At 31.3% G+C, this 18,425-nt stretch overlaps 1 protein-coding gene across 2 annotated transcripts in view; it reads left to right on the top strand.

Moving 5' to 3' along the window:
• Nucleotides 1–11,610: 11,610 nt before the first annotated feature.
• Nucleotides 11,611–18,425, top strand: part of LOC107164640 (uncharacterized) — an 84,257-nt gene continuing 77,442 nt past the window's right edge. For both annotated transcript variants that reach the window (XM_089222569.1, XM_089222568.1), the window contains exon 1: nucleotides 11,611–12,163. The gene's annotated coding sequence lies outside the window, so the exon portion shown is untranslated. The remainder of the gene's footprint in view (nucleotides 12,164–18,425) is intronic.

The raw sequence follows: 18,425 nt of genomic DNA, 5'->3' as shown, positions 1-18,425 counted from the left end.
CACATCGTGAGCACGCTACATATAATATTATGTTATATAGACGAGCGTTCGCGTGTTACGAACAATATAGGCAATAATATAATGATAATAGTTATAATAATAATAATAATAGGTGACATTACTCGGTCTTGTCAGTGCTCTTGCTGTAGGATGGAAAAAATAAAAATAAATGTAATGTCGTATTAGGATAATATAGGATAGGTATATTAACGCAACGACAACGACGACGACGACAGCATAAACTAATATACTATTTTATAATTTTGTCGTATCCGGGGAGAGGGACGTAAAGAATGTAAAAAAAAAATGCATTGACCTTGAAGGTCGGCTTTGATTTTTGACCACGGCCGAGAAGAATAATGAAAACCGCATACGCAATAATAATAATTTATTATTAATAAATAACACCGTCGTCGGGTGCATTGTGCGGCACATCAGTTCGGCTTCCGATCACAACCGATGTACGAGATAATACAATTTTCGAACACCTGCGGCTCCAGTACTCACTACTCACTGTCTAACACAGTGTAATGATAATGAATAATAATATTATAATAACGTATATGGTACTATAAGATCGCTTCGGTCCGGAAGCTCACGCGCAAAAGTGCTATGATGGCTGAAGCTGATACCTTCAAGATAACTTAATGTATTTTACGTTTTAATTTTTCCTACACGTCGTGTCGTTTTAAATCGTTATTGGATTGTTAATAAGGTCGAATACCACGCGATCACGAAACGGATTGCCATTATGGTTGATGGACAATAATTGTTGTTATTATATTCGCGCGTCATAAGAATTAATATACTGTCCCGTGAAGATTTATCCATTGCGATATCTCCCGAAATAATGGTGGTATCGAAATTCTGCAGGTTTTGTAATAAGGACTTACAGCGATAAGAACTACAATTATTTCATATTTTAATTTATTTTAATATTTTGAAAAATATTAAAAATCAGGGTATTAAAGAAAATAAAATTTTCGAAACGTCAATATTTTCAAAAAAATAAACTCTACGAATTGGCTATCTTTAATTTTTTTGCAAATAATTAAATAAAAAAATGTATTTTTTAAATTTATTACAAAAACATTAAAATAGATTTAAAAATGAAATAATTGTCGTTGTGAATAATATTAAAAAACCAGAATTTTGATATCTCCATTTTTTCGTGAGATTTCGCAATGGGTAAAAATCCTCGCGGGACACTGTATGTAAATACATAAAATTTCAGTGATTATGTATTAAAATATACCGAATGATTATAATATAATCGTTCAGTTTAATATTATTATTAACAATTATCACTTGTTTCCTAGAAAAGTATATTAACATTTATGAAAATAATTTTTTTCACATAATTTGGTGTCATTAAAAAACATTATTTTTTATTTTTTATCACCATCGTTTTTTAATTTTTTGTTTTTATGATGGTATATATATTTTTTTTTTTAAATAAACCAAAACAGAATAGTCTTCTGAGAGTTTGTTTATGTTAACATCGAGTTTTTAACAAGTGTAATAAATAATAATATACAATAGTATAAAGTGTTTTGTTAATTAGTAATTTCTTTGTAGTTTAGAAGTTACTTGAGTTATAGCTAATTAACTATTCGTTTAAAACTCCATTTTTACGCACCTATAGAAATTTTTACAAAATTATTTTGTTTCAAAATATGAATTTAAAAGTATCCATATATGTACATACTATCGTTCAAAGTTAAGAAACATAAAAAAAATAATGATGAATAAAAGTATTCCGTTTTTAACTTTTATGGAATCAAAATATCAACACACATTTTTTAATCCCTTCAAGAAAACTAGTGTTTATTTTTAAAAGAATCGCCTTGTGAATTGTATGTATACCATAATAGGTGGATTATATAGGAGGTAGATTATTGTGTTTGGACGCTCATCGGTTACCTCTTCAGCGTAAAAATGAATTATGGTCTGTATGTTGTATCAGAAAATTCTATTTAAATACAATGCATCGAATTAGAATAGACGTTGAGAAAGAGAAAAAAAAAGTCTATTGTGTGTTCCGTAAACACTCATTTGTCTTGGCACTTGATTTATCGATGGGAAAATATTTAACGCACTGATGTCACCGTCGTAATCGAAAAGTCATTAGTATCATACAAATCGACGTGCGTGTATATTATAAAGGAAATTATTAGATCTTATTAAGTCGTCATAATAATATTGACATTTATACGTAGGTATAAACGTGTCATACGTACATAACGAGCGGTTTCAAGGTAACTTAGATAACGATTAGACAATATCGAAAACAATATAATAAATCTCAAAAACATAACTATATTGAATGTTCACTCGGTCTGCACATTTGGCTCATTTGTCGGTCTTAAATAATCAAACAAAATGTTGGGTTTAGTTAAACGATAAAAAAATAAAATTCATTGACATAACATTAAAATATATAAATCAAGGTAAATGTACGTTTTCTATTTTTATCCCATTTACACAGTTATCTTTGGTTAGCTTAATTAAGGTCATTACCGATTAAATCGTTAACTAATTTTTGGGATATTTTAAATCCATTCCGTCCATTCCGAGAATAGTTGGTGTACATATGAAAGGTGGCAAGTGTTTTAAAATGGATAAGCAAATGGAAAATCCTACGACATGTTATGAGTTACAATCGTTGGCATCTTTCTATGATGAAGGAATACAAAAACTTATAATTAAAATCCCTAAATATAGTAAGTATTATAAAGTAATATAATAAATTAGGTGAAATTGTGCGCATACTAAATGCCAAGCTAATTTTGGTAGGTACTATATTTTTAATATACTATTTTCCGTTTTCCTGTTTTATATTTTTATTTCTATTTCATATCATGGTTTACAAAACTTTTAATAATATTTTATACAATTACACGAATATTTTATATGGTTAATGAAAAACAACGTTGTGTGTACTTAATAATATAAAAGTGCAAAATTTAATAATTATGTATTTATATGAAACTTATTTAAAGCTAGACAATATTTTATGTTTAAAAAAATTATTACATAATTATCGATCAAAAATCGAAATTTGGAATATTTAGAGCATAATCATTGAATGTTTATTGCTAGTTGGTATAAAAGACTTTTCCTCCAATTGCACGGCGCTTTTTTCTCCGGGCTTGTAATTTCTAGATTTATTATTAAACTCTTTTAAGCAAATGCATACAATTAATTGCCGTTTCTACAGTAAAAATTAAGCAACTGTAAATGTGATTGTTATATTTTAGTTAACCTATATAGGATATAGGTAGTGTCTTTTAACCAAACGCCCGTGAAGTACATACTTAATATTACAAGACTATATCTATATCGGAGCGCCATCCAAACGAAATTCACTATTTATACAAACCTTCACAAATGCCATCCATTACTAGGTCATGTTTGTTAGGTTTATAAAACAGCCGCCCACCAGCATCTGTTCATAACGATTCCAATGACACGGGTACGAGTTATCGACAAAAATATAAGGATACTATTATAATACAAAATAATATTAATGTAATATGTACAACGATGTGGTTGCACGGTGAGTTCATATTCGATTACGTCAGATCGACTGAAGATTTATACAATGAGTGTGTTCCATCAGACCTGCCGACCTGGTCGAAAATCTGGTTAGGCACTCTCAAACATCGAAATATTGCTTAAGTGCGAGTGCAAATCAAATTTAAATATAAAACTAATAGAAACTAAAAACAGAACTTTACCAATATGTAGAGATATACCTAAGTAACTAACAAAATATTTATTCTAGACGTAACCAGTATAAATTCTGTCTGAAATTATGTCGTCCGACTGCTTAATTTGTATTTTTAAATCACAGCAGTCATTGTTTGTAATAACATTGTCAATCGTAAATATAAATATTAAATTATTATTAAAATACGATTCTCATCACAAAACAATTCAATTTTATTTATTATAATTTTAAAAAAAAAAGTTCTTAAAGATGAGGAAACTTGTTGCTTGTGTACAAATGATTATGACAGATTATTAAGTATGGAAACAAATATGATGATTAATGATTATTAGTTATTACTTATTACTCATGCATAAAATGGAAAATGAAATAAGATTGAAGACTAACGCATCTGTAAATAATGAAAATAATTTTATTTACCTACTTGAAATGAAGATACAATAAATAAGTGTGTTTACTACTATCAAACAAAATTTTCAAAAACGCTTAAACATTTATTTTGTCATATTATTTAAATGTATAGTATAAAACATAGATATAATCATCTAACCAATAGTAGGTATCTTTTTGTTGAATGATAAACTGATACCTACTTAGAACAAAACAAAAAAAAAGAAGCATAAGTGATTTAATATTTAATATTTAACATAACCAAGTCAATTTTAAAATTCGAATGCGCAAGGTTTTAACGTTTACTTCCGGTCATTGTAGAAATTTCAAGAAGTCTAAAGATTTCATAGAGATTCGATGTTCGATGCGATATAAGCCATTAAGTGGGTGATTTCCACGCATTCTCGCCATAATAACTATTATTATTATTAATATTTTGTATTTTGAATACAGACTTCAAATTATCAGTCCACAAAACATAATATATTATAGCAAATTGTTTATACCAACTGTAATAATATATTAAGCGTATTTCATATACATATAATATTATTTAACTCTCTTTAAAAATTCTTCGCGTAATTAGCATTTAACAGCTCTTGCAGCTGCATTAAAATTATTACTTTACATTATACAATTTACTACCAAACAGTTGTGTGTAGGTTAAAAAAATGTACATTCACAGGTTGAGTATCGTTCTAATTTACACCCCTCTTTCTTGGTCAGGTGGTACAGTATATCAATTAAAGTGCGATTTAAATCCGTAACTCCTACTTCGTAATCACAAACAGATAACTTTAACCTCAATATGGTAATCGCTGCTATTATTTTATTAGTATTATGAATACAGTGTGTCTTGCCGTCTTTGTCCCAGAGAAATACATATTTATTTTTTTATTATTTCTGAAATGTTGATGCACAATTTTAGAAAAAGTACCTAAATAGATATTGTTATAATATCGATCAAATTAGAATCGTAATTTTATAATTATGCAGGTTATATAATATAAGTTATTGGTATACACTTATATATATGTATATAAATAAGAATCTGGTACATAAACATAATATATAATATTATGAATATAAAGACAAACACGTCATGATGGTAACACTGTGTATCATAAGTTATTGCAGGGACTATATATTTTGTATTTGTGTATAATATAATATTATTGTATCCTCGTCGATCTGCGTTCGTAACGACCGGTCGCATTCGTTTGAAATCGCTAACGTCGATGAGTGCACCACACGTCGCATAATCAGACAACACGACTTTTCGGAAGCCATTTAGAAACGTTTAAAGCAATCACTCGTAATTATTCATAATATACACTATAACGTGTTATAAAAAGTTTTTAAAGAACCAGCAAACACTATATAAGTAAAAATAAATTTCAAAAACCTATGTTTTGAGCTTTTTACCGTATCCAATCTCAACACGATGCACGTGAAATTAAAGACCATAAATCGTAATTATAATTATATATAAGCAGTTTTAATTTTTTGAAAACACTATAAACATAAATTATTTTAGTATAATATAAATGCTGTATTATACTATAGCACAAGATTTCTAATAGAACACTGCGCTATAATATTATTAAATAATATTTTATGTAATAATAATTATTAAATAGTCTACCACCTATAATGATCTGTGTGTTGTAACAGTATGTTGCAGCCAGCAGAACGATGAATACTCACGAAGAACGATCTTTGCAACGATGTGGTCAGAATATAATGAGACCATCACTCGGAATTCAAACTATCGCAGTTTGTGAATTTTAAAATATTTATTACTGTACATTTGTAAGTTAGATAATATTAAAAAAATAATTTAATAGTAAGAATATTTTTATTGATTAATTTATTATTATTATCTTATAAGTTATAAACAATCATTCAGTCTATATTAGAAAATAAATCAAATATCGCCGTACGATAATACCACAAAATAACTAGAAGGGGCGTTAGCTGAGAACTCAAAAATCTGTTTAATTTGGTTATACAACAAAAATGTAGAATTCTTTATGTCTGCAGATTACACTGAATTATTTGCATGAATTTTTTATTTATTTATTTTTTTTTGTAGAAATACGTGCCATATTTTTATCCAAGGTTTTTAGATAGTATTAATTATAGACCACGATATAGAGAACATCTTCATTACATCTTGTTATAAATACAATTTAATAAAATACATTAATCATAAATGTATTAATATTTTTAAATATTCATAAATTTTGGTTTTTATCACCTTTGCAGTGTTTACAAAATAGATAATTAATATTAAAGAAATATATCTGTAATGTCTATGAATTGCTCCTGTTCAGAAAAACAGTTTCGCTAAAAAAATAAAATTATGGGTATTATCTTTCTACGGGTAGTAGGTAGGTACGTACTGGTTTATCATCAGGTTTTGCAAATATGTTCCCTATAAGAACGTATACCGGCCGTTGGTTATATCTTAGACCATGGTTACTGCAAATTATACTTGTAACCATATAATTTATTAGTTATAAGTTATAAAGTTTAAACGTTTATCTTAAAAAGTGCCCTTTCTGGTTATTCTGTGATAAAACATATAGGTATTATATAGGCATTAAAATAACAGTATTTACAATTTAAACGAACATGGTATACATATAATATTTTATTTGTCTTAAAAACACTTTTAGTGTCCTTAATGTTTTGGTATTACATGGTATATTTTGTTTATGGCTTATCTTTATTGATTCTTTTCTTCCATCCTATAATAGCAATAACGGGACACGTATACATCATTCTTGTTCTTATCTTTTTCTTTTTAGTATACCTACCTGAACGCTTTACACCCGATGCACAGGAGATGGAGGTAGGTTGTAGGTCCATGATAACACGGAGTTAACATTATATATTTTTTTTTTATAGGAATAACACGATATAGATTGATGGAGGACAATCCGAGGGATCCGTTTCAGAATACTCATTACGTACTTATCATCAACCTGCAGTACCTCACGAGTAAGTAAGCCGATTATTATATTAGTAATAATAAACGCTATGTAGTAAATCATCAGACACATTACAATATGTATAGGGTGTTTCAATAACGAAAGTTATCATCTGAATAAACAAACTCTGTGAAGTGGCAAAAACATATAACAGAATATTAATTGTACTCACGCTGAGTTTGTTTTTACTATTGTTTTGTCATTATTTTTTCCAGCTGTTTAAATACCTGTCAATATCTGGAATCTGCTATGCCGCGTCGTTACTTGTTTCTACCTGGTGATATCTGCCACCACTTATTGGTGTCTATCAAACAATGACATTTTAGATCACATATTTTTTTAGATTATGACATCAACAAATATGACATCCCACATGATGTAAACAAAAAATTGAGCTAGTCGTGGAACATAATATGATTTTGCATGTGAAATTTGCCAGGAATATCTTGACAACTTCTAAATTTTAGTAGTTACCTAAAAAATAAAAATAAAAAATCCTTATTTATAAGATAAAAATTCCAACATTTTCAGTTTAGATCATTCCACATATTATTATGTTTGTGTCTTATAACATTCCACATTCGTTCTATAAATACCCTGTATATTATATATTATTTAAATTATGCATAAAAAGGTCAATGATATTATATTTTTACATATAATACCACCCTAGTACGTGACACTGCTGCTGAACCGTTGACAACAAACTGCTATATTGTAGGTAATACTAGCTGATAATACCCTAATAGTATACCGTTATTACGACTCGTTGTGTATATTGAAGAAGACGTGTTCGTCTTATGATCCAATGAATACAGTTATTATCGAAGTCATGCTATGTTATTATTTTTATAAATATTATTATGTTGCCCGATCATCGTTATAACATTTTATTGGTATATATGAGATTAAATATCGTCGATGTCAAGACTCGTGCCATATGTACCTGCAGTATTTCCATGCCATGAGGACTATCCTAAAACGTTACAATATGACATCATATTAAATGTACAATGTATATTCTTATGATGCAACAATCATTATATTATTATAACGTCGTTATGAATTGCGTGCGATTCGTTAAAGTCTCCGGGAAAATCGATGACGTCCTCGTGGGCCGTGGCCGTCGTTATTGCCATCAAATTCAGGCCTGGGAAATATTTTTATCACTCAAAGAACGTAAAAAGTCTCTCAAACACTTTTTATATTCAATCGTCCAGGTTATTGTATTTGTATTTATAGCACGATATTGTCGATATTATTCATTGTATGTAATAAGCAGAACTGTATAATATTGACACCAAACAAATCGTTTGTGCTACAAGTGTTAGTGTATTACCATTATTGTCATAGTATTATAATCATATGATATATTGAATACACCTTAGACATAATGCAATAATGTAATAATAATACATATATATGTATTTAATGCAACAACTATCGTGGTCGTGGCTGATATTATGCAGACTTTTATTAGAACACATTTAAATGATTGCGTTTGAGGACGTTTATATAATATTCACATTTGACCGAATGCATTACAATCGTCGCCGCCACTTCAGACAAGTTGTAGGTGCATTCGTTTGGCTACATGCACATAATATTATTATAAACTTGCATAAGCCGTAAACCTGACAGCTCTGTGCCTCCGTGTGTGAGTATGAGTGTGGTTATTCTTATGCATATTATTATTAATATAATAATAATAATATTAAAAATAATAATGCATTATTATAATATTATAATATGCAGTATTAAGAGTTCGCTTTTTTCTTCTATTAATTTAATTCGAATTCAACGTCGACCGCGTTTATAATTTTAACGCGTCAAACGTTGAATCCGAATTATAATATTACATTATTACTAGTCGATGCGTTCAATTTTGTGACCGTATCTCCCGGGATAATTGCGTATTGACAAACACGGTTGGATGATTTCCCGGAATTGTGTACACAATCGCGGACATAGATCAATTCGGATTTCAACGATTTTCCTAATTCGTTAGACTTTGACGCGAGAACAAAATGTTTCTCAGATGTCACTACTGTTGTCGTTTGAGCTGGAAAACATACAAAATGAACAAATTTAAACCTATTTATTGTAATCAATTGAAATTCCAATGCATATAAAAATAATAATTATTATTATTACTATTATAACTTACGGCTCAGAGTGATGTTATTAAGTTTACATTGAACTTATTGTTCAAAAATAATTTCGTAAGTGGTACCATTTCATTTTTGTTTTTACATTAATATCAAGTCACTGTAAGACTATAATATCTTATATCATATCTGATATTGTTGTTTACTAATTACAAAGGGAACATATTGTATTCCTTATAAAATGGTTCGAAATCCATTTTTAGTATCAACTATCTATAATGATAGTTTTTTTACACTCATTATTAACGGAAGAGTTTTTATTTATTTTAAGTCATATTTATTTATAGTACCTATATAAATGCGTGTCCTTTAAAATATATTTATGATGAAAAATAGTGGTAATTAATAATTAAAATAAAATATTAAAGACGAGTGGTATATTCGGAATAATATACGCATTTAGTTCGGTGATAAGTTGGTTTATCTATGTATTATTTTGTTAATGGAGGTCGATTATGGTTTAACACCGGAAGGCTAAGAAAAAAAAACCGAAAGATAAAAAATCAACTCATATTTGAAGACAAGGTTAATCCTCTTAATTTGCGATTATCTAAGTCCCTGGAAAACGTTACTCAAGGTATATTACATTGCTGTGGAATAGTAGAGATATTATATTATCAAAAATTAAACACACCGTTGAGATGTAAACAATTATAATATCGAATCGATGACGTACTACTTCATTCACATTATACTCGTGATTTTGTTGTATGTCATGATATAATATGATGAATACTTATCTCAAATCTCAAGAAGTTGGAAAATAATTTCCTATAATTAATAAATTATGCACTTCTCTGAAACGGTCGGTTTGAAGACGAAAAGTTAATTATTATGGATTTTTCACAAATAATATGATCCACGTTCTATAAAAATGCAATATTAACGAGGACGTGGGAACGCAATAAATGAATATTAAGCTGCGCGTTGGACTCGTTTAATAAATTCGTATACCTATATGCGTATAACTAATATAACTATAGATTATAATATTATGTGAATAAGTCTTATTTTCCTTTGGTATTTTCAACGCTCTTGGCCACCGTCTGAATAATAATAATAATAATTGCCATCATTATTATTGGGTAGGTACCTATACATATATAGATATATATATATAGCTGGTACTATTATTATTATTGTCAAGTACACGAACACAAGTGGCTCTCCGACGCGCGCACGACCTAATCGTACTTTTAGCTATTGTGCATGTAGATTATAGGTATATATCATAATACGTTGGAACGGTCGGCTAACGGTGAACACAGCCGCTCAACGAATCTTTGCCTCCTCGGCGGGAGGTGTGGGGAATTTCGAAATTGAAAATGAAATTAAAAACAAGACTCTCTAGATACCGGGCCAAGTCCAGTCGAAATATCCGCCGCACCTGTTATTTGAGTTTTATCGTGGACAATAATATCATGATGATGTATACATATAAAGATTGTTTTTTCGGGAAACCTTTCCTCGATCAACAGATATCAGACGGCCGCGTTCTGAACCCTAGGAAAATGTTATACGATATTGTGCTTCGCAACTACAACAGAATCATTAACGTGACCATTATTGGCTAACTGATAAAAACAAAAGATTACACCCAAAAACGTTTACAACGACACAACGTTAATCACCGAATTTCACGCACATATACCGCGATGAACATGGCAAATCCAGACTTAGGTCAGCTGTCACCGGTCTGCTTCCACACAAGTACCCAACTTTACATATTATTGTATATAATAATAATAATAATAATAATATGTAATACTCGGTGTACTCGTGTGTGTGTGTGCGCGCGCGCTCGTCTGGTGTTGACCATTTTAGGAGAGACCCGCGGCGGACACGGTGCTCGTACACACACACACACATACAGTCGTGTACGCTGTACACACGCACAGACAGTCACTGGCACGCATTCAGTGCCAAGTGGGCGTCGGGCGGTGGTCGGACTACGGTTGTTGTGTGTGTGTGTATGTGGGGGGGGGGGGTTGTCGAGGGGAGTGTAAAAACGCGAGGAAAAATCGTTTCCACACCGGTTTCCGCGTCGCTCTGTATATACCTACAATATGCAGCATATGCAGCATATGTGCATTGCGCACGCACGCGAATCGAACCGAACGAGTGCGTCAACACAAACGTACGCGTATATTATTATTATTATCATCATCATCATCGTCATCGTCATCATCATAGGTATACGATAATAATAATAATAATAATAATGATATTATTATGTGGTCGGCGGTCTCGTCGTCGTCGGTGGGGACGGTGAACTCTCGCCGCCGGAGTGTCGCGCGCCCGGCCGGCACGCGAGACGATTGCCGAGCCGCAGTACGCGAAACACGTTCGACCGGGTCGGCGGTGGCGGACGACGCGAAAATTTTCACGACACGTGCGACTTCGAGCCTATACACGACGAGATATCATAATATTATTATTGTTATTTTTTTGTCATATAATTATATTATTATTACGCCCACGCGGTATAATAGAAATTCGCAGTTATCACGCGAATTACGTTATAATCTGGTTGCGTTATCATAGTAAATAAATTATATACATTTTAAACAATAATAATATATATGTATCGGTTTTCATAACCGTCAACAGGAATCGACGCGACACATTCGTTTTTTATATCGCGTGTTTTATTTCCGCCGTCGCGAAAATCTCGACCAATTTGGTTTCAGTGCGATTTAAAATCAATTTTTTTTTTAACGCCAATTAACGAAATCCGTCTGTCCGGTCAATCATCGCTATAATAATAATAATATTATAATATACGTATACCTAGCTACTACTGCTTCTCCGCAGCAAACGATTTATTACTAATATTATACAATTGAATCGGCGACGACCAGCTAAAACGAGATAGGGTATGTGTTTTATATATTATTATGATATTTTATATGTCTAAGGTTATTATTATTTTATTATTATAATTATTTTGATATTGCATTATATGCCCACATATTGTTTTTCGTTCGATCTTTTTTTGTTACCGATCGTACTTTGGTAACGGTTGAATTATTCTATTTGATTGCACGGGAGTTTTACGATCCACTTTCGTACCTATTTATTGCTCAGAATATCAGAACATTATTACGAATATATATTATGCGATAGTTATAGTAGACAACATCATAATATTATATAATATACGCCAATAGACCTATCGTTAAATATAGCTTTTATTGTATTTTTTATTTTTTATTTTTATCATTATTTATACCTTCAGTCAACGGGCCTGCAGCCGGTAGCTCGCTGCAGGTTGATGGCAGTCGTCGGCTGCGCCAGACACTCGCGTTAGTCCGACGCGACGTTCCAAATTTGGAAGTAGTTTATATTCAATATATCGGTTACGTTATATCGCTACAAACAATGACGAGTGTACTTAAAAAACCGACAGTCTCAACATTCTTGTTTACTTGAATGCGTCGATTTACATTAAAAAAAGACTTAAACTAAACACAAACTATCTACTCGTAATACATTCCAAGCAATATATACTATGTATTTACTCTGGTTTCGGTAATTTCTTAAAAACTATACTAACCGCATCAGCTATTCATATGGAGTCTACTTTAAACATAAGAATCATTAATACTTTAGATTATAAGAATAATTACAATACATTTTAAGTTCTAATAATTGTTTTGATTTGTTGGGAAATTATAATTTTAACATACCCATATGTATGTATACATACCTTCACAAAGTAGATTCTTATTAAGCCGATACCTCGAATTTTTCGTCATCTCAAACTAAATTCCTTAAAACTACCATTACACCAAACTATCATTCCAAGAAAAGTCGATATCTTGAATTTTTCGATTAATATCTCGAACATTTTTCGTTATCCTTAAAATTCGATATAACCATAGGAGTTCGTATACACCATGGTTTAACTATAGTGTAAGAAAACATTAATCTAATTATAAATTTCCATTTAGACCCGCCCTATCAACTTTAATAATTAAATGCATAGTTTTGATTATTCGATTGAAATACAAGTTTAAATATCAGTTATTATAATATATCCAAATGTATTTGTCTAGATATGTCGTAAAATCGTATAACAGCCGATTGTCGTTGAAGTATTCTTACATAATTCAATCTTCGTTTTAAGGACAGGCTGTAAAAATGTATTTTAATATTTAACCCTTCAAAAATTTCAAAACAATAAATTTACTGTCACTTTTAAAAGTATCTCTACATCAAATCGTGTGTGGCCTGTCAACCATTTAATATATTTTATATTGTATTTTCGGATTCGTAAATATCGTGTATAGATATTGCTTGTTCGAAATCATAGTGGTCAGTCAACTTTCTGATATTATACACATCGTAATACTGAACCGAACCACAAACGCATTATCTGGTATAGTCGGTCTTCAGTTTTGTATACAAAACAATATAAAGGTACGTCAAACGAAAAAAATCGTAGAGGTATCTTGAGTGGTTTAAAAAAACAGCACGTGGGTTTTCGAACAAGACAAACAACATAATACTACAATATAATAATATGTTGTATGGCCCTGATGATGAATTTTATATTAATATATTATTATTATAATAAATATACCCAGACATATTTTGGATATTAGTTTAAATCGGATAAAATAATATCAAAAATATCTGAATCACTTTTAAAAACTGTTTGCTGCTATAATACTACCTATCACTGAACAACTTTTCGATTACATCTACGGACGGTTTAAAGTAGTTATAATTATAACATTTTATAGTTAGATACCTGTGAGTTGGTGTCATCGACCTACTAATATCAACCACGGAAAACCTATATCAACACGGCCATATGGTTAAACATATACCGAAAAAAATATAGTCTTTCTTCTAATTGTTTAGTATGTTATTATTGTTTCGATAATTTTGTACAGCATCCATTGTCGATGTGATGCAGTACCCACGCCACACACATTTCGGAAGTGGTATTTCCATCGCTCACATGAGTATCCCGGTACGGGTGTAGGTTGATGTTCATACAAAAACTTGCGTAACACACACTTTATTTTTAATCTTCCTCTGTCATCGTTTTTTTTCGTTATGATTATTATTTTTCGGCGAGTTTTGCTCTCCAGTCTGTGTACCACAGTTCCGTTCGGTTTTTGTTCTCGGCGTTAAACGCGCGGGACGGACAAAGCGCCGATGAAAGCTGCGTAACCAGAAAATAACAGGCACGTAATTTCTTACACGCACATATGGAAAAGCCCAGTAGTGGGTACTGCAGAATAGATGGAGTGATGACTGTGACTGAAAAGATTATTTATGATTTCAACTAGCTATGTCACGTATTGTAACATACAGTAGGTATTATATTACTATATAGTGGCTCGGGCATTCGACCCGAACAGATTACACTGGCCACTACTAACATAAAAAAAATAACGTCTCGAAAACAGGATTGCATGATGACGGGATATACCGTCAACCTCTAAATGGTGTACCATATGTCCATATGCTCTTAACATTGGACGACTTCTCTCTATTTATTTATTGGATAGATTGTATTATTATTAGTAAGTATACTTACTAATATATTTTCCCCCTGATATTGATTCGAATAATTTGTGTGTGACGTTTAACGGTCTGTTTAAGACCCATTTTAAAATCATTTTTGTTAATTGTACGCTTATTAAATTTAACAATGTATGTTGTTGAATACAAATAAAAAAATTGTTCAATTGTGTTTAGTAGCAAATAGGTACCCACGTTTTTAACACAACTAGTTGGACAATAAAATTTGTTCTTCTATATTATAATAGCACAATAAGCTAAGTAATTTTACATAACTCAATCTCCGCGCTGCTGCGGACTCTCCGAGTTGAACCTATACACTATTCGGTTTTTTTTTCATTGTGTACGATTGTTACGGTTTAGTTTTTAATTTATTTACTATTAACGAGAAAGCGTTAAAAATATTACGTGTCGTTTCGTGAACTCGGCTTGCAAGACGTCGCAAAAATATAGATGACGAATTTTGCGAAGGACATCATTCCCTACTATAACCCTGAACCGTCCAATAAATACGCTACTTTATTTTTCTATCAATTTTTATCTGGATTGTCTCGCCTCGAGAAAAGTGTATGGAATCGCAATGTTATTATTTTTTTTTGTTTTCAAGGACATATCAGAATCCAAGATTTTACCGTAATTACAAAATTCCGCATTAGTGCCATTATTTTTTAATAATTCGCAACTCGGACGTAATAATTTAAGTCAAAAATTGAGTACCTAAATAAAAATAATATCGCGATGAGCGGCCGACCGGCTTTGATTTCGATTTTTCGAGGTTCGAGTTGGGCGTTATTATATTATGTACCCATATCCATATGTAAGTCAATTTCGAATTATGCGCATCAGGTGCAATTAGTCGGTTGTCGGTGGCAGTGAGAGGTGATTATTAAATTATTATAATATTATGGTTGTACTATATAATAAGTAATAAACTAATAACCGTCGCCCGCGTGTGATCGCAAATTCGTACATAAAAGAACCAACGGACCATTTACATGTGCATCATCGTATACCTATACATTAAATAAAATGTATATTCACGACACGAGAAAGACCGTGTTGCACAATATTCGCGATTCGGGAAGTCGGAAAGCATCACGAAAGCGTTTCTTCGGGATTTCACCACCATCGCTGGGCCAGACACGTGCAGGGCTGTAATAAAATAAATTATATTTAATACACAATAATAATAATAATAATATACGTGCGTGTTATTTTGTCCGACCAGTCCTATATAGATGGGAACGCTAGCAGGTAATACGATATACGACGATTATTATTATTATCAACATCATCATATAGTAAGCCGTATACTTATTTAACATCGTAACGGACAAGAATAGGTACTTCGCGACGCTTTCCCCGTAGCAGACGTTTCGCCGTCGCCCGCACACGAGTCCAGCGACATCCGCGAAACAGCCACACTATTTTACCGCCCACGCGTCACCCCGCTCACCGTGGCTACAGCTTGCACATTATGCATTTACCTAACCTACCCGTGTGAGATTGTCATCTCGAATAACCCGCGGCCTCGGGACTTGCACGAGCCATTCCGAATTATGCGTATATAAGGTATATATGGCTGCAATAGTCGTTGAAGTCTCTACCATTACTACATAATATAGTCGGAGCTGTATAAAAGTATAAATAAATAGTTTTTCGCGCGAACAAAGTTTCCCGAGTGAGCACGGTCGCATACAAAAATGAAATAATACGACGTACATTATAATTATATTATACGTTATTATAATGACCGACAGCGGCGTCAAAATTTGGGCTTGAGAGAGAAATTATTGACAGCCTAGGCTAGGAAGCTTCCCCTCGCACTGCACAACAAATATCTATCCGAAATATCTAAGGGTGGATCATAGGCCTGTTGAAATTATATTACCCATTTTTAAATATCATCATTTTTTATCAAGCCCGTAAACCAACGATAATAAAGTTGTATGTACTCAGAGAATTCTAGCTAAAAGTCGGCCGAACACAAATCCTGCTAACAAAAGTTTGATGTCGTAAATTTCCGGTTTATTTATTATATAATATATAAGAATACTTTTTCCAATTTAAATCAATGTTATAAGTACAATAAAAATAAAAATATTACATCATAATTTTTTGTCAATATAATTAGAAATTGAATGCCAATATTTTATGTTAAGTTAAACATGCACTGTATTCGACTAAAGGGGTTGAAATATGGTTTGTCAAACTTAAAAATAAAAAATAAAATCATACCCTACATCATTATTCATTACTCATATTTTTACTCACAGATCCCAACCTCTTATATTTTATATATCATATGAAATTTAATATTGTGTACTATTGTTTATTATTATTAACTTATAAATAAATATATATAAATAAATCAGACTTTGGTACGCGGAATTTTATGACACAGGACTTTTTTCGTGGGACTTTTTATTGCAGGACTTTTGTTCGTAGATTCAAATTATTCATATCATTTTCGACCAATATTAATTCATGCTCTTCTCCACAAATATGAAGCATTTTTAGTATTAAATTTTGTTTTTGCCTTCCGCTATAAAATAAAGCTATAAGTGCCTTTCAATACCTATGATAGGACGGTCGCGAAATTATTTTGATTGAGGTGTATTCTGAGAACCATTGCGGACAACGCGATCGTCTTTGAGTTGTTTTATTGGATCGTATGAGTCATGTTTATAACACTGCGGGTGTGTGGTTTGTATGTGTAGCGTGTGTATATGTGTATACTGTGTATGTGCGTTTGCGGCACGTCATCGCCGTTAATGACCTCTGCGAGTAAGTTCAATGTATGAATGCAAATTTGCTCCGATTCTGTTATTTGTTATTCGTTTTTATTGTTATTACTTCGTTTTTATTTTTATACGACTTTTGTAATAGAATTGTATACATGTACCTATCGTTGTTATTAATATTATTACCTATTATTATCATCATTGTAAAATGTACATAATATCATTATTTCAATGTGATTTCACCGTTGAATTTGATTATTATTACCATCGACTTCAAACCGAGCACTCAGCCGAGACGTTTATTTTACCGCTCAAATAACTATAATACTATGTTGTCTATACCCGAATTACGAACAGGAAACTGGGATTATAACGTTATTAGCGATTCTGCGTGCACGATTCATGTATAGTTTTCATGTTTGAAATTTCGTATTCCACAACGTTTTAGTAATTTGTTTTGCAACCATCACTCATCAGTGATGTGTACGGTGTACCTATTCATATAGATGCTCTAGGATGGGTCTTGGGTATAATGATAGGTATACTGTATACTATAGAGTAATATAAAAATCAGTAATTATGTTTTTAACGGAATTGTATCATAGCAAAAGTACAAAAATAAAATACTAAATTAAGTTTGGATATGGTTGTGTTACATACAATATTTCATTAATATACCGTTGGAGTTAGTTAGTCACAGTCAAATAAAAGGGTAGACAAATCTTGATATTTTTTTAAATAAAATATTTTAAATATAACGATTTAATAATTCTATTATTTTTCTAACATAATATTGTTATCTTGTGCTTAACTTTATCATTGAAAAGTTCTTTAATTTGAATAATAAATTGTTGTT

Source organism: Diuraphis noxia, unplaced genomic scaffold (assembly GCF_037042655.1).
Source record: "Diuraphis noxia isolate RWA-SAM2 unplaced genomic scaffold, SU_Dnox_SAM2 contig0003, whole genome shotgun sequence".
Lineage (NCBI taxonomy): Eukaryota > Metazoa > Arthropoda > Insecta > Hemiptera > Aphididae > Diuraphis > Diuraphis noxia.
The sequence above is the reverse complement of the archived record's forward strand: the minus strand, read 5'-3'. Positions and strand labels throughout refer to the sequence as shown.